Here is an 18,946-nt window from a genome sequence, read left to right on the forward strand (position 1 = left end):
CCGCGCTGGCGGCTCATTCCCGCCAGCGGGGCCGCGGAGCGCTGGGTGCTAAGCAGTCCCTGGTCCCACCTCTCGCTGGCTGGGAGACGGAGCTTCCAGGTTCTTCTCCGCTGGCTGAGGACTGCCCTGCTCCCTCCAGGGCTTCCTATGCCAGCTCGCCTGCCCAGGTAGGGCTGCCCTTTCCTGATGGAGGAAAATTTCCCAGAAATAAAGACACCTTCAAAGCACACTGAAGCTTAAGGAGTCCCCCCACCTGCTAAAGCTCCTCTGAGAAGGGCTCACTGTGGTGCCCAGCCCCCTGTCCGGACCCTGCATGCTGCTTTTCCTGGCCTGACTTCTCGTCCTTGTTGGCCAGCGACTCAGTCTCCTATGGGGTGTTGGGAGACTGCAGGTGTGCAGAATGGCCTGGGGGAGTTTATAAGGCAGTGAAGAGTCTGGGAGCTCAGTGTCCAAATAACCACTTAATTCCTGGGTACCTCAAGTGAATAGGAAAAGCCGTGAGGCTTCATATCATTAGCAACCACCAGCGTTTATCTAGCCCAAGCCCTAAGCCAGTCACCCCAGAGGATCTCATGCAACACACCAGATGCCTCTGAAAGCTGGGGTCAAAAGTCCTATCCTATTGGGGCATTAAACAAAAGGGCACAAGGTTTTCTTTCCTTTCTTATTTGCCCTCTGTTCTCCACAGAGTAGAGGCTTCCATAGGCCCTGAGAGCACCAGAGAGTCTCAGCTCCACAGAACCAGTTACTGGAGCCTCAAAGCCCACCACTGGCATTTCATTGCTCAGCTGTTATTAAGCAGAAACAAGAGATGGCTTCTTCATTCTCTGAGAGAACAAAAATCAGAGAGAACTAAAACCACTTTAGGCACAAGGAGTGTGAGATAGGCACCTCAAAAGAGAGAGCAGTCCTACTGAAAAGTAGTGACTGGTACAGGGAACATTCTCGGACCCAGCCCAGGTGGTGTCCCATCCAGGGAGCAGTAGCAACGCAACCATTATATAGGACTTACCTTTATAATATATAATGACAGTTAATGATTTTCCTGGGCATCATGTGAAAAAAGTACTGCAGATTCTCACACCAGGGGCTGGGAATGTAATGAAGTAGTACAGAGCTTGCATAGCATGGGTAACACCCTGGGTTCAACCTGCAACGCTGCCAGAAATAAATAAACAAACAAAAATAAATAAATATTGGTAAGAATTTACATTTTCAAGTTACTCTAAATTTAGTTTAACAATAACTGAACATTTTCCTTTAATATCTGTAACCACAGGCTGGGTGTGATGGCACATGCCGGTAATCACAGTAACTCAGGAGATTGAGGCAGAATTAAAAGTTTGAAGCCAGTCTCAGCAATTTCGTGAGACCCTGTCTCAAAATAAAAAGAACTGGGATGTAGCTTAGTGTAAAGAGCCCCTGGGTTCACTCTCCAGTACAAAATAAAATTTTTAAAAAATTGCAACCATATTAACAAATTAGTTTATCTTTTGTAAAGAAGAACTGATTTGCCTTTGAGATAAAAGTATGTCTAACAGTTTATACAACTATACCTGTCTCTGGGTGCTAGTGGCGCACACCTGTGATCCCAGTGGCTTGGGAGACCAGGACAGTAGAATCCCGAATTCAAAGCCAGCCTCAGCAACTATGAGGCACTAAGAAGCTCAGTGAGACCCTGTGTCTCAATGAAATACAAAAAATAAAAAGTAAACTAAAAAAAAAAAAAAAAAAAAAAAATATATATATATATATATATATATATATATATATATATATATATATATATATATATCTCAGTGGTCCAGTGCCTGAGTTTAATATTATTTTCTTTGTCTTTTTCTGTTCTTTAAATGTTACTGGGAATTGAACCCAGTGTGTTCTACCACTGAGCTACATCCCTAGTCCTTTTATTTTTTATTTTGATACAGGATCTTTCTAAAATGCCAGGCTGGCCTTGAATTTGTGATTATCCTGCTACAAACTCCCAAGTAGCTGGGGTTTTAAGCATGTACCACCACTCCCAACTTGTATGGAATATTTTTAGAAGGAAAAGCAAGGAATTTTTTTTTCCCCAGAGTAACAGGCATGAGTTTCTTGAAGGAATAGGAAAAGGGAAAGGGGACACTCTTAAGAGAGCATAGATCCTCTCAGAGAGGAGAGGGACAGTGTGCCTCTCTTGCACTCCAGTTTTACTGGGAATCCCAGAGAAATTTCCAGATAATCTTTCCCAGGTCCACCTCTTGACTTTTGATTGATAGCCAGATGACATCAGACTTTCAAGTTCCACTATCATGACAATTCTAGGTCACTTTGGTCCATGCTGGCTGGGTCTAATTGGATTCTTAAATTCTTACAAATAAGGAACTTCTAATGGTTGCCTATAAGGAGAAGAAGTCTCAAGCTGAGGAAAAGGGGAGGAAGGAGAACTGTATACCTTTGTACTTCTAAAATCTCATTACTTGTGGATAATTCCTCTATTAAAATGTTAGGCTTACTCCCCGAATCCCCAATACTGGGGATTGAATACTGGGCCTTGTGCATACTAGGTATGTCTATTAAGATGTGAAAATGATTTTTTTTTTTTTATTTAAATCACCCTCCCCCCGCCCCCATAACCTTTCTAAAGGTTCTCTCCAGTGGTTTCCTGGAGAGTGAATTGGAGGGAAAAGTCCACAAGAGACAAATGAGATTGTCTAGGTGAGAGATGAAAGTGACTGGGACAAAACAGGGGGCCCTGATGATGAGAAAAGTAGAACCAGAAACCCTTTGGAACTAAAAGCATCAGAGTTGGTGGTAGACTGGATGTGGGGGTAGGTAGAGAGGGCTGAGGAGTGGATCCCATGTTTCTGCCTTGAACAAGTTAGAGACATTTTGAGGTTTCCAGGAAGATGGGGACATGGAAGAGATCCTGGAGGTGTTCATGGGGCATGCAAAGGAGATGTTGAGTGTATGGGACTCTCGGGGAGCCCTGGCTGCAGATGGGAAGCCATGTCATAGACAAACAGGTGGAGACAGGACCAGAGAGGGAAGTTAGGGATTGGAGCAGGGGCTCCAGGAGACTGAGGTGGGAGGCCTCCCAACCATGCACCACACCAACTGAATAACACTAGGCAGAGAAGGAGCTAGTGGTAGCTCAATGGCAGATCAGGAGCAGTTGATGTTGATTAAGTGACAGACAGACGTGAGTGGTGGGAACATGAGGTTAAGGGAATAATTCTATGAACCAGGCCCACTGTGCCGACCCCCACATGCTTTCACTTTTATGAAAACAATATGTCTGCAGCCCTTCCTGGCTTAAGTCCACAGGATATGTTACAATCCTCAGCAAACTATGTTATCTGCAGTGGAAATGCAGCTCCAAAATAACGCTGATAAGAGGAATACAGGTTATCCTGATTTTTGTGATGCTTACTCAAACCAAATCTCAGAACTCAAGGAGGTAAGGATAAAACCCCCTGACCATAAAATCTGTAAAAACAGGTTCCAATTATAACCAGTCAGCATGGGCCAAAATGACCTAGAATTGTCATGGCAGTTGGGACTTGAAAGTCTAATGTCTCCATGCTGTCAGTCAAAAGTCAAGAGATAGACCTGGGTAGAAATCTCTGGAAACTTCCCTGAGGACCCCCCCCCCCAGTAAATCTGGAGGGCAGTAGGGGCATGCTGTCCCCCTCCTCTCTCCCTTGAGAGTATCCCCTCTCCTCTTTCCCCTTTTCCATCCCTTCTAATAAACCTATCCTTGGAACTCTTGAGTGACATGTCCGAAATCGTTCTGACTCTGTTGCAAGAATTGGGATTTAAAGGGGGCTTTTGTGCTTCCTCAGTTTCTAGAAGGTCAGACCCTTTAACAGCATCACACACGGCAAGCTTTGAGGAGGAGAGAGAGTGGGCAATGTGTGCTTAGAGATCCAGTATACTGATAATGGAACCCCCTGGATGTAAGTGAAGCCAGAATTAGACAGGCAGTCAGTATATAGGTAGATGGAGTCAGGCCAGTTTTGAGTGAGTCCAGCAAATTGGAGACTGTCCCTTGAGGGATTGAAATGTTAATTCCTTCAGACCCCTTTCTCCACTTTTATCAAGAACCTCCCCCTGCTCCAACCTGTTGCCAAGGTAACCTGTCCCAGGAATTGCCCCTCCTTACAGGGAGCTTTAAGGTTGTTAATGTATCCTTGCTGCTCCATCCTGCCCTTCCCCCTTCAGCCCACCTGTTTCCCACCTTTTGGCCATCCAGTTGAGCAGTCCTGGGCCTAGTCACATATTCTAGAAGCAGAAAGATAAGGGGAAGAAGGCAGGAAAACAAAAGAAGCCCAGGACACATAAAAAGGGCAGAACCCCTGGCATCTTTGGATACCAGGATACCAGCTATGGCCCCCTTCTCCCTTCCAGGAGAAGTCTGTTTCCCCTCTTTAAATAAACCCTGCTTGCCTCCGCGTGCTTCTCTAACGTTCAACATTTGAGGGAGCACCAGTATCATAAGGAGACCAGGGGTGGCCTTAGCAAGAGAGGGGAAGGGGATAAAGCTGGTGAGTGTGGAGTGATACCACCAGTCATCAGTGACCAGTTCTGCTCCCTCACGTGTTGAAGGTTGAACATTAGAGAAGCACACGGCACACCCAGACAAGCATATAAAGCAGGGTTTTTTAAAAGGGTAACATTGGGGTTGGGGATGTTGCTCAGTTGGAGAGTGCTTGCCTCACATGCACAACACCATGGGTTCAATCCCCAGCACCACCAAAAAATAAGTGAATAAATGAGTAAGCGAGATAACATAGACTTCTCCTGGGAGGGAGAAGGGGGCACCACAGCTGGTATCCCAAGAAGTGGGTGTTTTGCCTTTTTATATGTCCTAGGCGTCCTTTATTCTCCTACTCTCTTTCCCCTTATCTCTCTCCTTCCTGTGTAAGTGACTAGGCCCAGGAGATGGCTGGTGGGATGGCTAAAAGGTGAGAAGCTGGATGGGCTGGAGGGGCCAAGGGGGAAGGGGTCGTAATCAACACCTCTGTAGGGACAGTCTCTGGGACAGGTTACCTTAGTAACAGGTTGGACCAGGGGCAGGTTTTCTAGATTTGGGTGGAGGTAGGGCTCTGAAGGAATTAACATTTCATTCTCTCCAACTTTCTAGACCCAAATTGGCCTCCATGATCTGAACTGACTCGACTTACCTGTCTATACTGACTGCCTGTTTTAATTCTAGCTTCAGCTGGTGAGTGTGGGGAGAGGAAGGCCAGAGGGAGGGGATGTTGTCTTTGTCTTTGTCTTTGCTCAGAGGGAGAAAGAGAGGAATGCAGATAGGAGGGGGAGGGGCAGGAGGAGGTCAAGCTGCAGGATTTGCAGAGGAGCTTGGGACTCTCCAGTTCCCCAGAGGGTTGGTTTCCCTTAATCCGCTTTCTTTCTCTGTGCATTGGCCAGGGCCTTTCCCTTTGTCCATTTATTGAAGATATATTTCAGAATATAAAGAAGGAGGCACAACACATTTTCTATTGTGGGTTGCTCTAGAAACGATCTATCCTTGGTTAGTCCTTTTTTGTTTTCTTTTGGTACCAGGGTTTGGACTCAGGGGCACATGACCACTGAGCCACATCCCCAGTCCTATTTTGTATTTTATTTAGAGACAGGGTCTCACTGAGTTGCTTAGCGCCTCGCCATTGCTGAGGCTGGCTTTGAACTTGCCATCCTCCTGCCTCAGCCTCCTGAGCTGGGACTACAGGTGTGCTCCACCTCGCCTGGCTCTTGGTTAGTCTTAATGCTGCATGCTGAGGCTCTGGTGCTTGGTGACCAGGAGCTCAGCCATGGCTTGCAGGGGAGACTGGGGCTGCAAGGACTAAGCTGTCCTGTAAAGATGGAGCAGTGGTGACGATTTCTGGGGCTGAATTCTGAGATACCACTTTTAATTACAAAGTGTGATTTCATTGATTCGATTATTTAAAAAGACAATAATAAACTAGAAAATAAAAAATTCTTCCCACTTAGCATTTTAAAAAGCAAAATACTTCAGAGGGCAAAGGATTCTAGATTGAATAATTGTCTTTCCCTGGGTTTTTGCCAGCTCCAGTCTCCTGTCCATTTTTTTCTCTGAAATTCTCAATCGGAGTTGGACTTGGAGACTGATTTCTTGCTGGGCACAGTGGCACATGCCACAGAGGCTGGGGAGGCTGAGGCAGGAAGATCACAGGTTCAAAGTCAGCCTCAGCAATTTAGTAAAGCTCTGAGCAACTTAGCAAGACCCCCTCTCAAAATAAAAAATTAAAAGGGCTGAGGATGTGGCTCAGTGGTTAAATGCCCCTGGGCTCAGTCCTGAGTCCTGGAAAAAAAATTAATGAATAAAAGCTCCATTATGCTCCTTATTTTGCATGTGGTTTTGGTTTTTCACTTTGAACACCACATTCCTCAAATGCCTGATAGAGAGCTTCCTGGGAGATGGGGTTTTGCCCACTGGTGGGCCTGTTACAGAGTGATAAGTAATAAGCCCATTGTTTGGTTCTGTTTGTTTGAATGTTCCAAATATCAGCATGATTTATTTGTCTTTTCTTTGGGCCAATACTGTTACCCAAAGGAGAATACTCTGTGCTTTTGCCACAGCTGGGTTATTTGGAGCCAAGTAGCGCTGGGGGCTGAGCTCTGGGGGCTTGGGGGCTTGGGGACTTTGGCTTCACCCAGGGTTCCTTTGGACCTTTTGTCCTGCCTGATTCTATTTTTGCAGAGGAAAGCCCAGGTCTCCTGGGGGGGGGGGGGGCATGCCTGCCGTCCTACAGCCAGAGTTCAGTGGATGGAATTCTCCTGCTTGCTGCAGACCCCCTCCTCCCACTGCAGGAACTCCACCTTTGCTTAGTCACCCTTGTCCCTTGCTCACCACCTTCTCTTTGTGGATTGATACCATTTTCTTCCTTTTATGGTAATTTTAATGGGGCTTCAGGAGGGAGTATGGATGAATACATGTGTGTATTGAACCATGTGTAACCAGTCGGTGAGTAACTTAAACAGACAAACTATTACTCTTTCTCCTGGGTGCCCCACCACACAAAAGAAATCCCTCCCTAAACTTTGGTGCTTTGCACTCAGCCCCATTTGAAAAGTCGTTTTTCTGTGTGTGTGACATGATAATCACAGGTGCTTTGTAAACAAGAGTTGCACTGTTAAAAGTTAGAAATTACCTCATTGAAATTAGTCATCTGGATCTTCTCATTTATACACACACAGACAAAAATCCAGATACAATTATTTTTTTCTTTCTATTTTGTAATGCGGGCGTGGGAGGGTGGGATGAGTCTGGGTGGGAGGGATTGAACCCCGGCCTACTGCAAGCTGGAAATGATTCTGCCGCTGAGCTACAGCTGTAGCAATGTTTAGTATTTGAATGCGACAGGAAATGAAATTCAGATCTGACCAAGTGAATGTACCTTAACATGAATATAACAACACAACACACACATTAACATTTTAAAACATGCAATTACACTAAAAAATTCAACAAACTAATAAAATGAGTTTGCACTATTAAAACATAATAAAAGGGGGCTGGGGAAATAGCTCAGTCAGTAGAGTGCTTGCCTTGCATGCACAAGGCCTTGGATTCAATCCCCAGCACCATCAAAACAAAGCAAAAAACAATAAAAGTCAGCGTTATGAGCGGAAAATACTCTGTAAATCAAAGTGGTCTGTTTGCTGGTACCTAGTGGAATGCTTGTAGATCCCCGCCTGAGCCCATGCGATTTTGTCAAGGAACTACCACCAGGTGGCGATGCTGAGCACCAACCAAGTCCTTCACTCTAGGGAGTACTGTAGTTTTTCAAAAAAACCAGGTCGTGGGATTATTTTCCTTACATACTTGGGGCAGTCTATCGTCACTTATTGATTTGTGATTTAACCCTAAGAACTTCCCTCTTAACGGCATTCTGGCCACAAATCTTTCTGATTTGGTGCCTCGTTTCACGTGCCGCATATGTTTGTTAGAACTATCACCCAGTAAGGAGCGTAGGCATTAGAGCAGCATGGGCAAGCAGGAGTTGCTGAGGGCAGTCTGGATGCTGCGAAATTAAATGCTTTTTAAGTGAAATCTTTTAAAATTAATTTTTATTATATTACTAAATATACTGACATAAAATAAATAAAATGCATAAATTTGATATGTTAATTTAAAATTAACCTTAGTATATTATTTGTTGAATTAGCTATTTATTATAATGCTGGAGATCAAACCCAGAGGTTTATACACTGCCAATCACTTGAGCCTCCTGAATGTAGTAATTTAATAGAATGTTATTGTGTAGTTGTTAAATGTCACATTATTGTAATTGTTTTTTTTTAAAGAAAGAGAATTTTTTAATATTTAGTTTTTAGTTTTCAGTGGACACAACATCTTTGTTTGTATGTGGTGCTGAGGATCCAACCTGGGCAGCATGCATGCCAGGCGAGCACGATACCACTTGAGCCACATCCCCAGCCCGTGTTGTAATTGTTAATAATGCCTTCTTAAGTCCTACTGAGAAGACATTCTCTTCTCCTTTCTTAACAAAGTGAAGGCAAAGCCAAGCCCTGTGGCCTTTGCCTGTAATCCCAGTGACTCAAAAAGCTGGTGCAGGAGGATTGCAAGTTCAAGGTCAGCATGTACAATTTAGTGACAACCTGTTTCAAAATAAAATAATAATGAGGGGGCTTGGGAATGTGGCTGAGTGGCAGAGCACCCTTGTGTCCCATCCCCAGTACTGGGGGAAAAAGGTAAGTGAAGGCAACTGTTTATGAGGACAATGTAGATTTCCTGGCCAACTTGACTATGACCCAGATTTGGTCTTGGAAGCAAATCCAGAGGGCACAGAGTGAATCTAGGTTGACACCAATTCTTTCAAGTCACCAAAATGGTTCTACTAGAGGAGAGTCTGGGCAGAAATGAGCTACAGTTGGAGGTTTTAGTTGTTTGGTAAATGAGTACAGATGGTGTTCATAAGCACCTGCCACCCACAGGAAACCAAACAGTCCACAGTGCACCTGCTTCTGCTATAACGCAAAGACTCTGCAGAAATTCCGTTTAGCATTTCCAAGACAAACTTGGCTTTCAATAATGTTAAACCAAGAATGGGTACACACTGGCTTCTAAATCCATTTTGTGAATTAAATGGAGGAGACTATAACCAGATCCCAGTGGAAAGAGACATGGTAATGTAATGATAGGTGGAACTTTTTTTTTTTTTTTAACAAGGCAGAAGCCTGCTGTGAAAGTGAGGCAGTGTGGAGACCCTCCTTCTAGAAGGATTTCAGATATGACACTCAGAGTAAAAGGCACGAGTTTATGAGAAGGGATAAGAAAGGGAGACACTATAAAGGGAGAGTGGGTTCTCTCAGGGAGGAGAAGGGCGGGCTCCTGCTCTTCAATTGTATCGAAGTCCCAGGGAAGCTTCCGGAGTCCTGCCAGTCCACCTTCTGACTTTTTTGGGGGGAGGGATAATGGGAATTGGACTCAGCAGTGCTTAATTACTGAGCTACATCCTAGTCCTTTTTATTTTTTATTTTGAGACAGTGTCTCACTAAGTTGCTTAGGGTCTTGCTACGTTCCTGAGGCTGGCTTTGAACTTGAGATCCTCCTGCCCCAGCCTTCCAGGCTGCTGGGATTACAGGCATACCCCACTGCCCCTGGATACCTTTTGACTTTTGGCTGACAGCATAGGAAATGCATGGACTGCCTCAAAGAGAAGCTGTGGGATTACAGGCATACCCCACTGCCCCTGGATACCTTTTGACTTTTGGCTGACAGCATAGGAAATGTATGGACTGCCTCAAAGAGAAGCTGTGTTGCTTACCAGAGAAATTGATACCCCCTGGTTTTTTTTTTATTGTTTTTTTTTTAATATTTATTTTTTGGTTTTTCGGCAGACACAACATCTTTGTTTGTATGTGGTGCTGAGGATTGAACTCGGGCCACATGCATGCCAGGCGAGCGCGCAGCGCAACCGCTTGAGCCACATCTCCAGCCCAATGCCCCCTGTTTTTACCTCAATTTTCTGCGCCCTTCATTAGTTTATTGCCCTTTGAATAGCTCTCAGCAAGCTTTCTTTGTGAGAATCATGGTGTTTCAGTTGCCAGGATAACTGAGGGTTGTGACAGATTTGGTGATGAGGGTCCAGTTATTCTAGCTAGAATAATGTTCGACAAAACAACATGTTAAGTAAGGTCCTGACACCTAAAATCAGAGCCCTTCAAGGAGGAAACTTCAAGTTCCTGATTTTTGCCTCACTCATGCATGTACCGATTTGAATCTTCCTCTATGCAAACGTGTTACTAGCTGGGCATAATCCCAGCAGTTTAGGAGGCTGAGACAGGGGAATCGTAAATTCAAGCCAGCCTCAGCAATTTAGCAAGGCGCTGTCTCAAAATAAAAAATAAAAAGGGCTGGAGATGTGGTTCCGTGGTTAAGCACCCCTGGGTTCAATCCCTGGTACCAAAACAAAAAACGTGTTGCTGCTCCAGGGTTGGGGCCTTCCAGGAAACTGAGGCAGCTCAGAGCCCCCCCCCCCCCTGCCTTTGAACTCTGATTCTTGAGATTGAGTCAGAAAGATTTCTGACATACTGCTCAGAGAAACAGGCATTAGTTTATTAGAAGGAGGGGAAAGGGACCACTCAAGGGAGAGTTTCTAGAATCCTGCCCAAGTCCACCTTCTAACTTTTGACTGACAGCCTAAGAGCTGCATGGAATACCTTCAAGAGAAGATGGTGTGGTGCTCATAGTTTTTTTTTTTTTTTTTTTTTTTTTTTTTGTGTGTGTGTGTGTGTGTGGTGGTGGTGGGGTAAGGGATTGAATCCAGAGGTGCTCTACCCACCCCATTTTATTTTTTATTTTGAGATAGGGTCTTGTTTAGTTGCCTAGACTGACCTAGAACTTTATATCCTCCTGCTTCAGCCTCTGGAGTCATTGAGATCAAAGGAATGCATCTCTGTGTCCAGTCTGCTGGTGTCTTTACGACAAGACATAGATTTGCAATTTGGAGGCCTGCACCTGCTGAAGTCCAGCTCCCCCTTCCCTGTGACCTGGGAGGTTCAGTTCTACCTTCCTTGATGATTTCATCTCAAAGAGATGGCTCCTGGTCCTCAAGAAGGACCTCCGTGGTTGTTAATGCAGCCAAAGGCTTATTTAGCTTAAATTTTTTTTTCTTATGTATTACTTAAATGGACAAAGAAGATTTCATAATCATGTGGATTTTAAGTTTTCTAAAGTAGATGCTTTAGCCAAAAGGGGTAGAGCTAAGAGAGTCCTTTTTTCACCAGGGAAAATCAAAACTTGCCTTTCTTATTTTTTAGCTTGTATTTGCCCTTACAATTATCCTGAATTATCTGGGTGGGCCCTGAGTGTAATCCTGTCTGTCTATGAGAGCAGACAGAGGGAGGTTTGAGGACAGCAGAGATCAGAGTGGCAACGGGGCGTGGGGGGGGGGCCTAGATGCTGGCTTTGCACATGGAGGAAGGGCCATAAGCTAAAGGCCACAAGGACCAAGGACGTGGCTATAGGGCAGGAGGTTGTATGGGGTGGCAGCTAAGGGGGCGTGAGTTTGCAGCTTTTGGATGCCAGGCTGTGGCGCATACATGGGGCTATGGAGGCATGCGGATGCAGTTGTAGAAGCAAGAAGGCAAGGAAAAGGACCGTCCCCACAGCCTCTGGAGGGAGCAGGGTCCAACAGAATCCTTCCTTTTGGCCCAATGAAATTGACTGTGGACTCTGAGCTCCAGATCTGTAAGAGGATAAATGTTAAGCTTCCAAGCTGGTGGGGACTTGTCACAGCAGCTCCAGGAGACAGGGAGATACTGTGAGGAGAGGAGACTTGAGCCAAAATCTGAATCCAGGGCCAGTGAAGACCAGAAGATCTAGAGGGAGATCACCTGGACAGACGCATCCGACTCCAAGGTCCCCACAGTGGCTGGGGTCGTGTCCAGCAAGGATCAAGGGTGACCTGGATGGAGTTAGAGAGGCCAGTTAGTCATGTAGACTTTACAAGTCCTGGAAGCCATTTGGATACTATTTAAAATGTCATGGGAGCCATTGAAATCCTCCGACCAGGAGAGCCATCCAATCCAATTCATATTTAAAAGGATCAAAATGACTGGGTATGTGGCACATGCCTGTGATCCCAGCGACTCTGGCAGCTGAGGTAGGAGGATTACAAGTTCAAGGCCAGTGTAGTGAAACCCTCAGGAATTTAATGAGACTGTCTCCAAAAAAACAAAAAAGGGCTGGGGATGTGGTTCAGTGGTAAAGCACCTGTGGGTTCAATCCCAATTAAAGGATCAAATTAATTAAGTGAAGACTGGTGGCCTCTTTGGGTCAGAGAGGATGCAGAGAGGAGGCCAGGTGCTAGAGGCTGCTGTTGACCATGTGGCAGCTGCAGACAGCAAGAGACTGAGCAGGAGTGCTTCACAGCTCCAGGCACCTACATACCAGTCTCCTCCACAGGAAACCTGAGCTCTCTAGCTGGTACCTTTCTGACCAACTTTTTTTTTTTTTTAAGCAAAAGATAGGCTCTGGGAACTAGATATGCAATGGAAGGGTGATTGTGCCACTGAGTTGTGAAGATTGACATTTGATCTCAACCCAGGGCTTCTCTTTCAGCATTTGTCCTTGCCATGCATTATGCATGTTCTCATGCATTTAAAGCTATTTTAAGAACTGCAGAACTAGGAGCATTTTGATCTTTTCCTTAAGAATTTTCACACAACCTTGGAAAGTTAGGAGCTTAGTCTGTTCTCTATTGCTATAACAAAATGCCTGGGACTAGGAAAATTGATAGAGGAAAGAGGTTGATTGGCGGGGGGTACTGGGGATTGAACTCAGGGACACTCAACCACTGAGCCACATCTTCAGCCCATTTTTGTACGATATTTAGAGGCAGGGTCTCACTGAGTTGCCTAGTTCTCACTTTTGCTGAGGCTGGCTTTGAACTTGAGATCCTCCTGCTTCAACCTTCCTAACCATGGGGATTACAGGCATACGCTTGATCTGGTAGCCATATCTGGTGAGGGCCTCATACTGTTTCCTCTTATTGCCCTAATCACCTGTTATATGCTCCGCCTCCCTATACCACTACCATAGTGAGCAAATTCAACTTGAGTTTTGGAGGGAACACACTCTAGTAGGTCATAGTAGGGGCCTACTTCATTGTGGCAAGGTGACTATGGAAATTTTTTCTCAACCCAACAGGTTCTAAGTTAGAACAGACCCCTATAACAATCCAGAGAAGGATAGACTCAAGTACTTATTTATTTATTTACTTAGGTGCTGGGGACTGAAGCCAGAGGTGCTTTACAACTGAGTGACATCCCCAGCTCTTTTTATTTTTTGAGACAGAGTCTCACTAAGTTGCTGGGGCCTTGCTAAATTGCTGAAACTTGCCATCCTCCTAACAGCCTCCAAAGTTGCTAGGATTACAGGCTTGTGCTTGATAGATTCAAGTTTATTAGTGCATTTATTTCACATGTACATGGAAGACACCTAGAAATGAGTCATTCTCAAAGAGGTGGCTTTGAATTCCAGCTGATCCAACCAAGAACAGTGACTTTTCAGAGAAGTTACAAGACAAAAGAAAAGGACTTGGGTCTTCAGGGCTGGTAACCTGTGTGAAGGCAAGTTCACCTGCAGACAAAGGTGGGTTAGTCGCAAAAGTTCCTTTGGTACTGTCCCCAGGCCAGGAGGGTCGAAAGCTGTCTTAAATGGCTAACCTATTCTCCCTGGTGGGGAGGTGGGCAGCTTTTGTCTTTGTAAATGATTGTCCTGTTTGAGACAAATGAACAGAGAGATTTCTGCATCTATTTCTTAAAAAATACATACATACATACACACACACACACACACACATATATATATATACATACATATATACATTATATAAATAAAACATATAATTATATATATATATATATATGGTACTGAGGATTGAAGTGAAGCCAGGGGTGCTTAACCACTGAACCACATCCCCAGTCCTTTTTTATTTTGAGATAGGGTCTTGCTGAGTTTCTGAGTCTGCGCTTCAACTTGTGATCCTCTTGCCTCAGCCTCCCCAGCCGAGAGCCACTGAGATTACAGGTGTGTGCCACCATGCCCAGCTTACATTTACTTTTTTTTTTTGTACCAGGGATTGAACTCAGGGACACTCGACCACTGAGCCATATCCTTAGCCCTATTTTGTATTTTATTTAGAGACACGGTCTCACTGAGTTGCTTAGTGCTTCGCTTTTTGCTGAGGCTGGCTTTGAACTCACCATCCTCCTGTCTCAGCCTCCTGAGCCACTGGGACATGCGCCATAGTACCCAGCTTTACTTTTTTTTTTTTTAAATATATTTTCAGTTGTAGATGGACACAATGTATTTATTTTATTTATTTATTTGTAGGTGGTGCTGAGGATTGAACCCAGTGTCTCACATGTGCTAAGGGAGCGCTCTAAGACTGAGCCACAGCCCCAGACCAGCATTTACTTCTTAATTGCCTTTAGCTAAAGGATCCTTCTCGTTTCAGTGTGACATATTCTGGTCTCCCCTACTGCTTTCTTGAGCTGTCCTTTAGCTGGCAATACTCAAAGGTGCCGGGTTTTTAAGTGTGGCATGTTTGTCCTCCATGAGGTCAGTGACAGATGGCTTTCTGCCTCCTCTTGACCTGTCTGTGGGATGTGAGGGCCTTGCTGTCTGCCTTAGGGATGCTCAGAGGCAGGAATTAACAGGAATCACTACAGTAAGCTGTTAGAGGACGATTCCCTGTCTGCTCTCCTGATCCCTGGTCTCCACTACCTTTGCAACAACTAACCATTCAAAAACCACCAACAAGCGTTTGGTTTTATTTTGTATTAAGTACTAACCCAAGAGGATATTTCCAATGTTAAACCAGAGTTAAAAGCATCTCAGTGTCCTTTCTCATTGTGGTAAAATAGCATGAACCATTTCTGTCTGGGTCACAACCTGGCTTCATGGCAGATGGTGGGCACTGATTAAATATTTGCTGGATGCATGAGTGAGTCCCGTGGGGAGGTCTGAGGCTGAACATCTGCAAGAGGTGCTGTCTTCCCCACTTCTGAGACAGGGCGGCTTCTAAACAATCCAAGGTGTCTTCAAAGAGACATCTTTGAAGGTGTTTTGGAGACATCTTCTGTGGCCCCTCACATGCCCCACCTATTTAGTCGTCTAACCCAATAGAGGGACAGGCTCTGCTGGAGAAGAGGGATCCTCCCAGGGCCCTTTTACTTTTTGCTGTCCAGAGAGTTGTGCATTTCTGTGCAGCCCCATCTTTCTCCAGCAGGCATACCAAAATCTGGGACAATCCTTCGGGCTTTGGGCTTGGCCATTTGGCAGGTTGCCGGACCATCCCTCTGTCGGGAGGACAGTTTTGAAGGGCAAAAGTCCAAATACCAAGGCCTTAAAGTTCTGGCTGGCATAAAGGCTGAGGAATCCCTCCACAGCTCCCTTGCTGTTCCTCTTCTCCCTGTGGAGCTGGAAAAAGGAGCTACAGCAGGGTGTGAACTCCTGACTGGGCAAAAGACATTTCTCCTCAGGGGAGCTGGAAGGAGGAGTAACACAGGCCCTGTCTAAGTTAAGAACCTTTCTGCAGATGAGAAGTCCATGAAGGAATTCTGTCTTGGGACTCTTGCAGGAATGTAGGAATCAAGTAGCCCTGTAATGACCAAGTAGCACTGGTGCACACACTCTCTCATTAACCACAGGCATTTCACATTTACTTGGTGCTAGCCCAGTGCTTGGTACCTTTTCCATATGTACAAGTATGGTGGTTAAAAGTGAGGCTGAGCCGGGTACAGTGGCACACACCTGTAATCACAGCAGTTCAGGAGGCTGAGGCAGGAGGATCACGGGTTCAAAGCCAGCCTCAGCAAAAGCAAGGCACTAAGCAACTCAGTGAGACCCTTTCTCTAAATAAAAGACAAAATAGGATTGGGGATGTGGCTCAGTGGTCGAGTGCCCCTGAGTTCAATATCCAATCCCCCCAAAATAAAGTGTGGCTGAGTGGCATTGTTTAGGTTCCAACCAGCTACTATCTGCTGTTTGGCCTTGGGCAAATTCTATAACATCTCTGGGTCTTTGTTGTTTCTTTCTTTTTTTTTTTTTCTTTTGGTACCAGGGATTGAACCCAGGGGCACTTAACCGCTGAGCCACATCCCCAGCTCTTTTTTATATTTTATTTAGAGACAGGGTCTTGCTGAGTTGCTTAGGGCTTTGCTAAGTTGCTGAGGCTGGCTTTGAACTCAAGATCCTCTTGCCTCAGCCTCCCCAGCTGGGATTACAGGCATGTGCCCTGTGCTCTGCAGTTGTTTCATTTGTAGAATGAGGATCAGAAGAGAATGTTTTGTAGGGTCACTGAGAGGATCAGATGAGACAGGTGTGTTCAGTATTTATCACCATGCCTGACACAAAATAAAGACTCCCTAATTATTAAGTATTATTACAAGCCATTTAGGTAAAAACCAGAAGGTCTACTTATTGTATTGTTGGAAGGAAAACCATTCTTCTGTAACCACCAAACCAGACATTTGTTCCACAATATACTGTGACCATATTTTCTGAACCCCCAAACCATATAATCTGGCAGATTTTTTTCATATTTGTGAATTTTATTTCATGGGAAGTATAAAAGTCATGCATTTTAAAAAATATTTTTAAGTTTAGTTGGACACAATACCTTTATTTAATTAATTTATTTTTATGTGGTACTGAAGATCAAACCCAGGGTCTGCACATTTGAGGCAAGAGCTCTACTGCTGAGCCACAACCCCAGCCCAAAAGTCATGCATTTTATCTAGAAATAAACAATTGACTATCAGAGGTAAGATCATACTCAAATACATGGAGAGACATGAATCTTCGTTCTCTCCAAATGCTAGCAGGGTCTTTAAAATATTGACAAGAAATTCTAAAGTTCATTTGGAAAAAAAAAGTGAGTGGGTCCAGCCAAGAAGTTTTGAAAAAATAATTAAAACAAAAAACCCGGGTGCAGCGGCCCAGGTCTGTGATCCCAGCTGTTCTGAAGACTTCTGGACAGGAGGCAGCATGGGGGACTAAGCAAGACCCTGTCTCAAAACAAAACAATTTTTAAAAGGACTGGGGATGTAGTGCAGTGGTAAAGCACCCTGGGTTTAATTCCCAGTATGGACACAAAAAACAAAACAAGGGCTGGGGTTGTAGCTCAGTGGTGGAGTGCTTGCCTAGCATACATGAGGCACTGGGTTCGCAACCCCAGCACCACATAAAAAAACTAAATAAACAAAATGAAGGTATTGTGTCCATCTACAACTAAAAATATTTTTTAAAAAATACAGAATCTGTATGTGGAGAGAGAATGGCTAGGTACTAAAATTAATTTTCTGTAGAAAAAAACTACAACTAGAATGTAATTTGGGGATGGGCATGGCTTCTCAACAGAAATCTAAAGGGAGAAATCATAAAGACTGATAGGTTTTAGCACATAAAAATGAACTGTTCTTCAGAAATTAAAAAAAATCAAGGCTGGGGATGAAACTGCTGGTTACCAGTTCTTCTTCCTCGCATGTTGAAGCACACTGAAGCAAGCATATAAGGCAGGGTTTGGGCTGCGGATATAGCTCAGTTGGTAGAGTGCTTGCCTTGCATGCATAAGGTTCTGGGGTTCGATCCCCAAAACCAAAACAAACAAAATATAAAGCAGGGTTTGTTTAAAAAGGGGTAACAGACTTCTCCTGGGAGGGAGAAAGGGGCCATAGCTGGTATCCTGGTTTCCTGGGAAGTGAGTGCCTTCTGCCCTATTTATTTATTTATTTATTTAGGCTGTGGGGTGTGTATGTATGATGGTTCTGGGGATTGAACTCAGGGGCACTCAACTACTAAGCCACATCCCCAGCCCTATTTTGTATTTTATTTAGAGACAGGGTCTCACTGAGTTGCTTAGGGCCTCGATTTTTGCTGAGGCTGGCTTTGGGTTTGCCATCCTCCTTCTCAGCCTCCCCAGCCACTGGGATGTGCACCACCCTGCCGGGCATTCTGCCTTTTAAAATATGTCCTAGGCTTCCTTTGTTCTCCTGCTCTCTTTCCCTTATTTCTATCCTTCCTGCTTATGTGACTAGGCCCAGGAGATGTTCAGTGGGATGGCCAAAAGGTGAGAAGCAGATGGGCTGGAGGGGCCAAGGTGGAGAGATCTGGGCAGGAAGGGGGTGTGATTAACAACTTTTAACTCTGAAGACAGTAGTATTTCAATCCCTCTCCAATTTCCCAGACCCAAATTGGCCTCCTTGATCTGACCTGATTTACCTATCTATATATATATATTTTTTAAGAGAGAGAGAGAGAACTTCTAATATTTATTTTTTAGTTTTCATCCGACACAACATCTTTGTATGGATCCAATCGGGCCGCCGCACGCACGCCAGGTGAGCGCGCTACCGCTTGAGCCAAATCCCCAGCCCCAATTTACCTATCTGTATTGACTGCTTCTTTTAATTCTGGCTTCAGGGACCTGCGCCAATGGTAGAATGCTTGCCTAGCATGAGGAAGGGAGGCACTCTAGGGAGGTGGAGGGATATTCATGTACAGTTTGAGAAAACACATTTGCAAGACAGTAGTTAATACTTGCACTTTATGCACAATCCCCCAAACAGTGAAATCCACTTCTCAGCTTACTTTTTTTTTTTTTTTTTTTTTTTTTGGTGGTGCTGATGATTGAACCCAGGGCGTGTGCATGTGAGGCAGGCACTCTAACAACTGAGCTGCATCCCCTGCCCTCAGCTTGCTTTTTTTTTCTTTCTTTCTTTCTTTTTTTTTTTTTTTTTTTTTTTTTTTTTTGCAGTGCTAAGGATCAAACCCAGTACCTCGCCTATGCTAAGCAAGTGCCCCATCACAGAGCTACATCCCCAGCCCCAAACTTTCCAAATTTTAAAATGCACAAACAGAAAAAAGAGAGCAAAGGGACAAAAATTCACAAAAGATGCAACACAA

General features: G+C 44.6%; 1 long non-coding RNA gene across 1 annotated transcript; it reads left to right on the plus strand.

Annotated features, from left to right (window-relative positions):
- Window positions 1–33: 33 nt before the first annotated feature.
- LOC308646040 lies at window positions 34–18,350 on the plus strand. The gene is made up of 3 exons (XR_014021302.1): window positions 34–167; window positions 5,129–5,209; window positions 18,324–18,350. It is a non-coding gene; the product is annotated as an uncharacterized lncRNA (long non-coding RNA).
- The last annotated feature ends 596 nt before the right edge of the window (window positions 18,351–18,946 follow it).

The sequence above is a fragment of the Spermophilus citellus genome (assembly GCF_964194105.1).
Source record: "Spermophilus citellus genome assembly, chromosome: 3".
NCBI classification, from domain to species: Eukaryota; Metazoa; Chordata; class Mammalia; order Rodentia; family Sciuridae; genus Spermophilus; species Spermophilus citellus.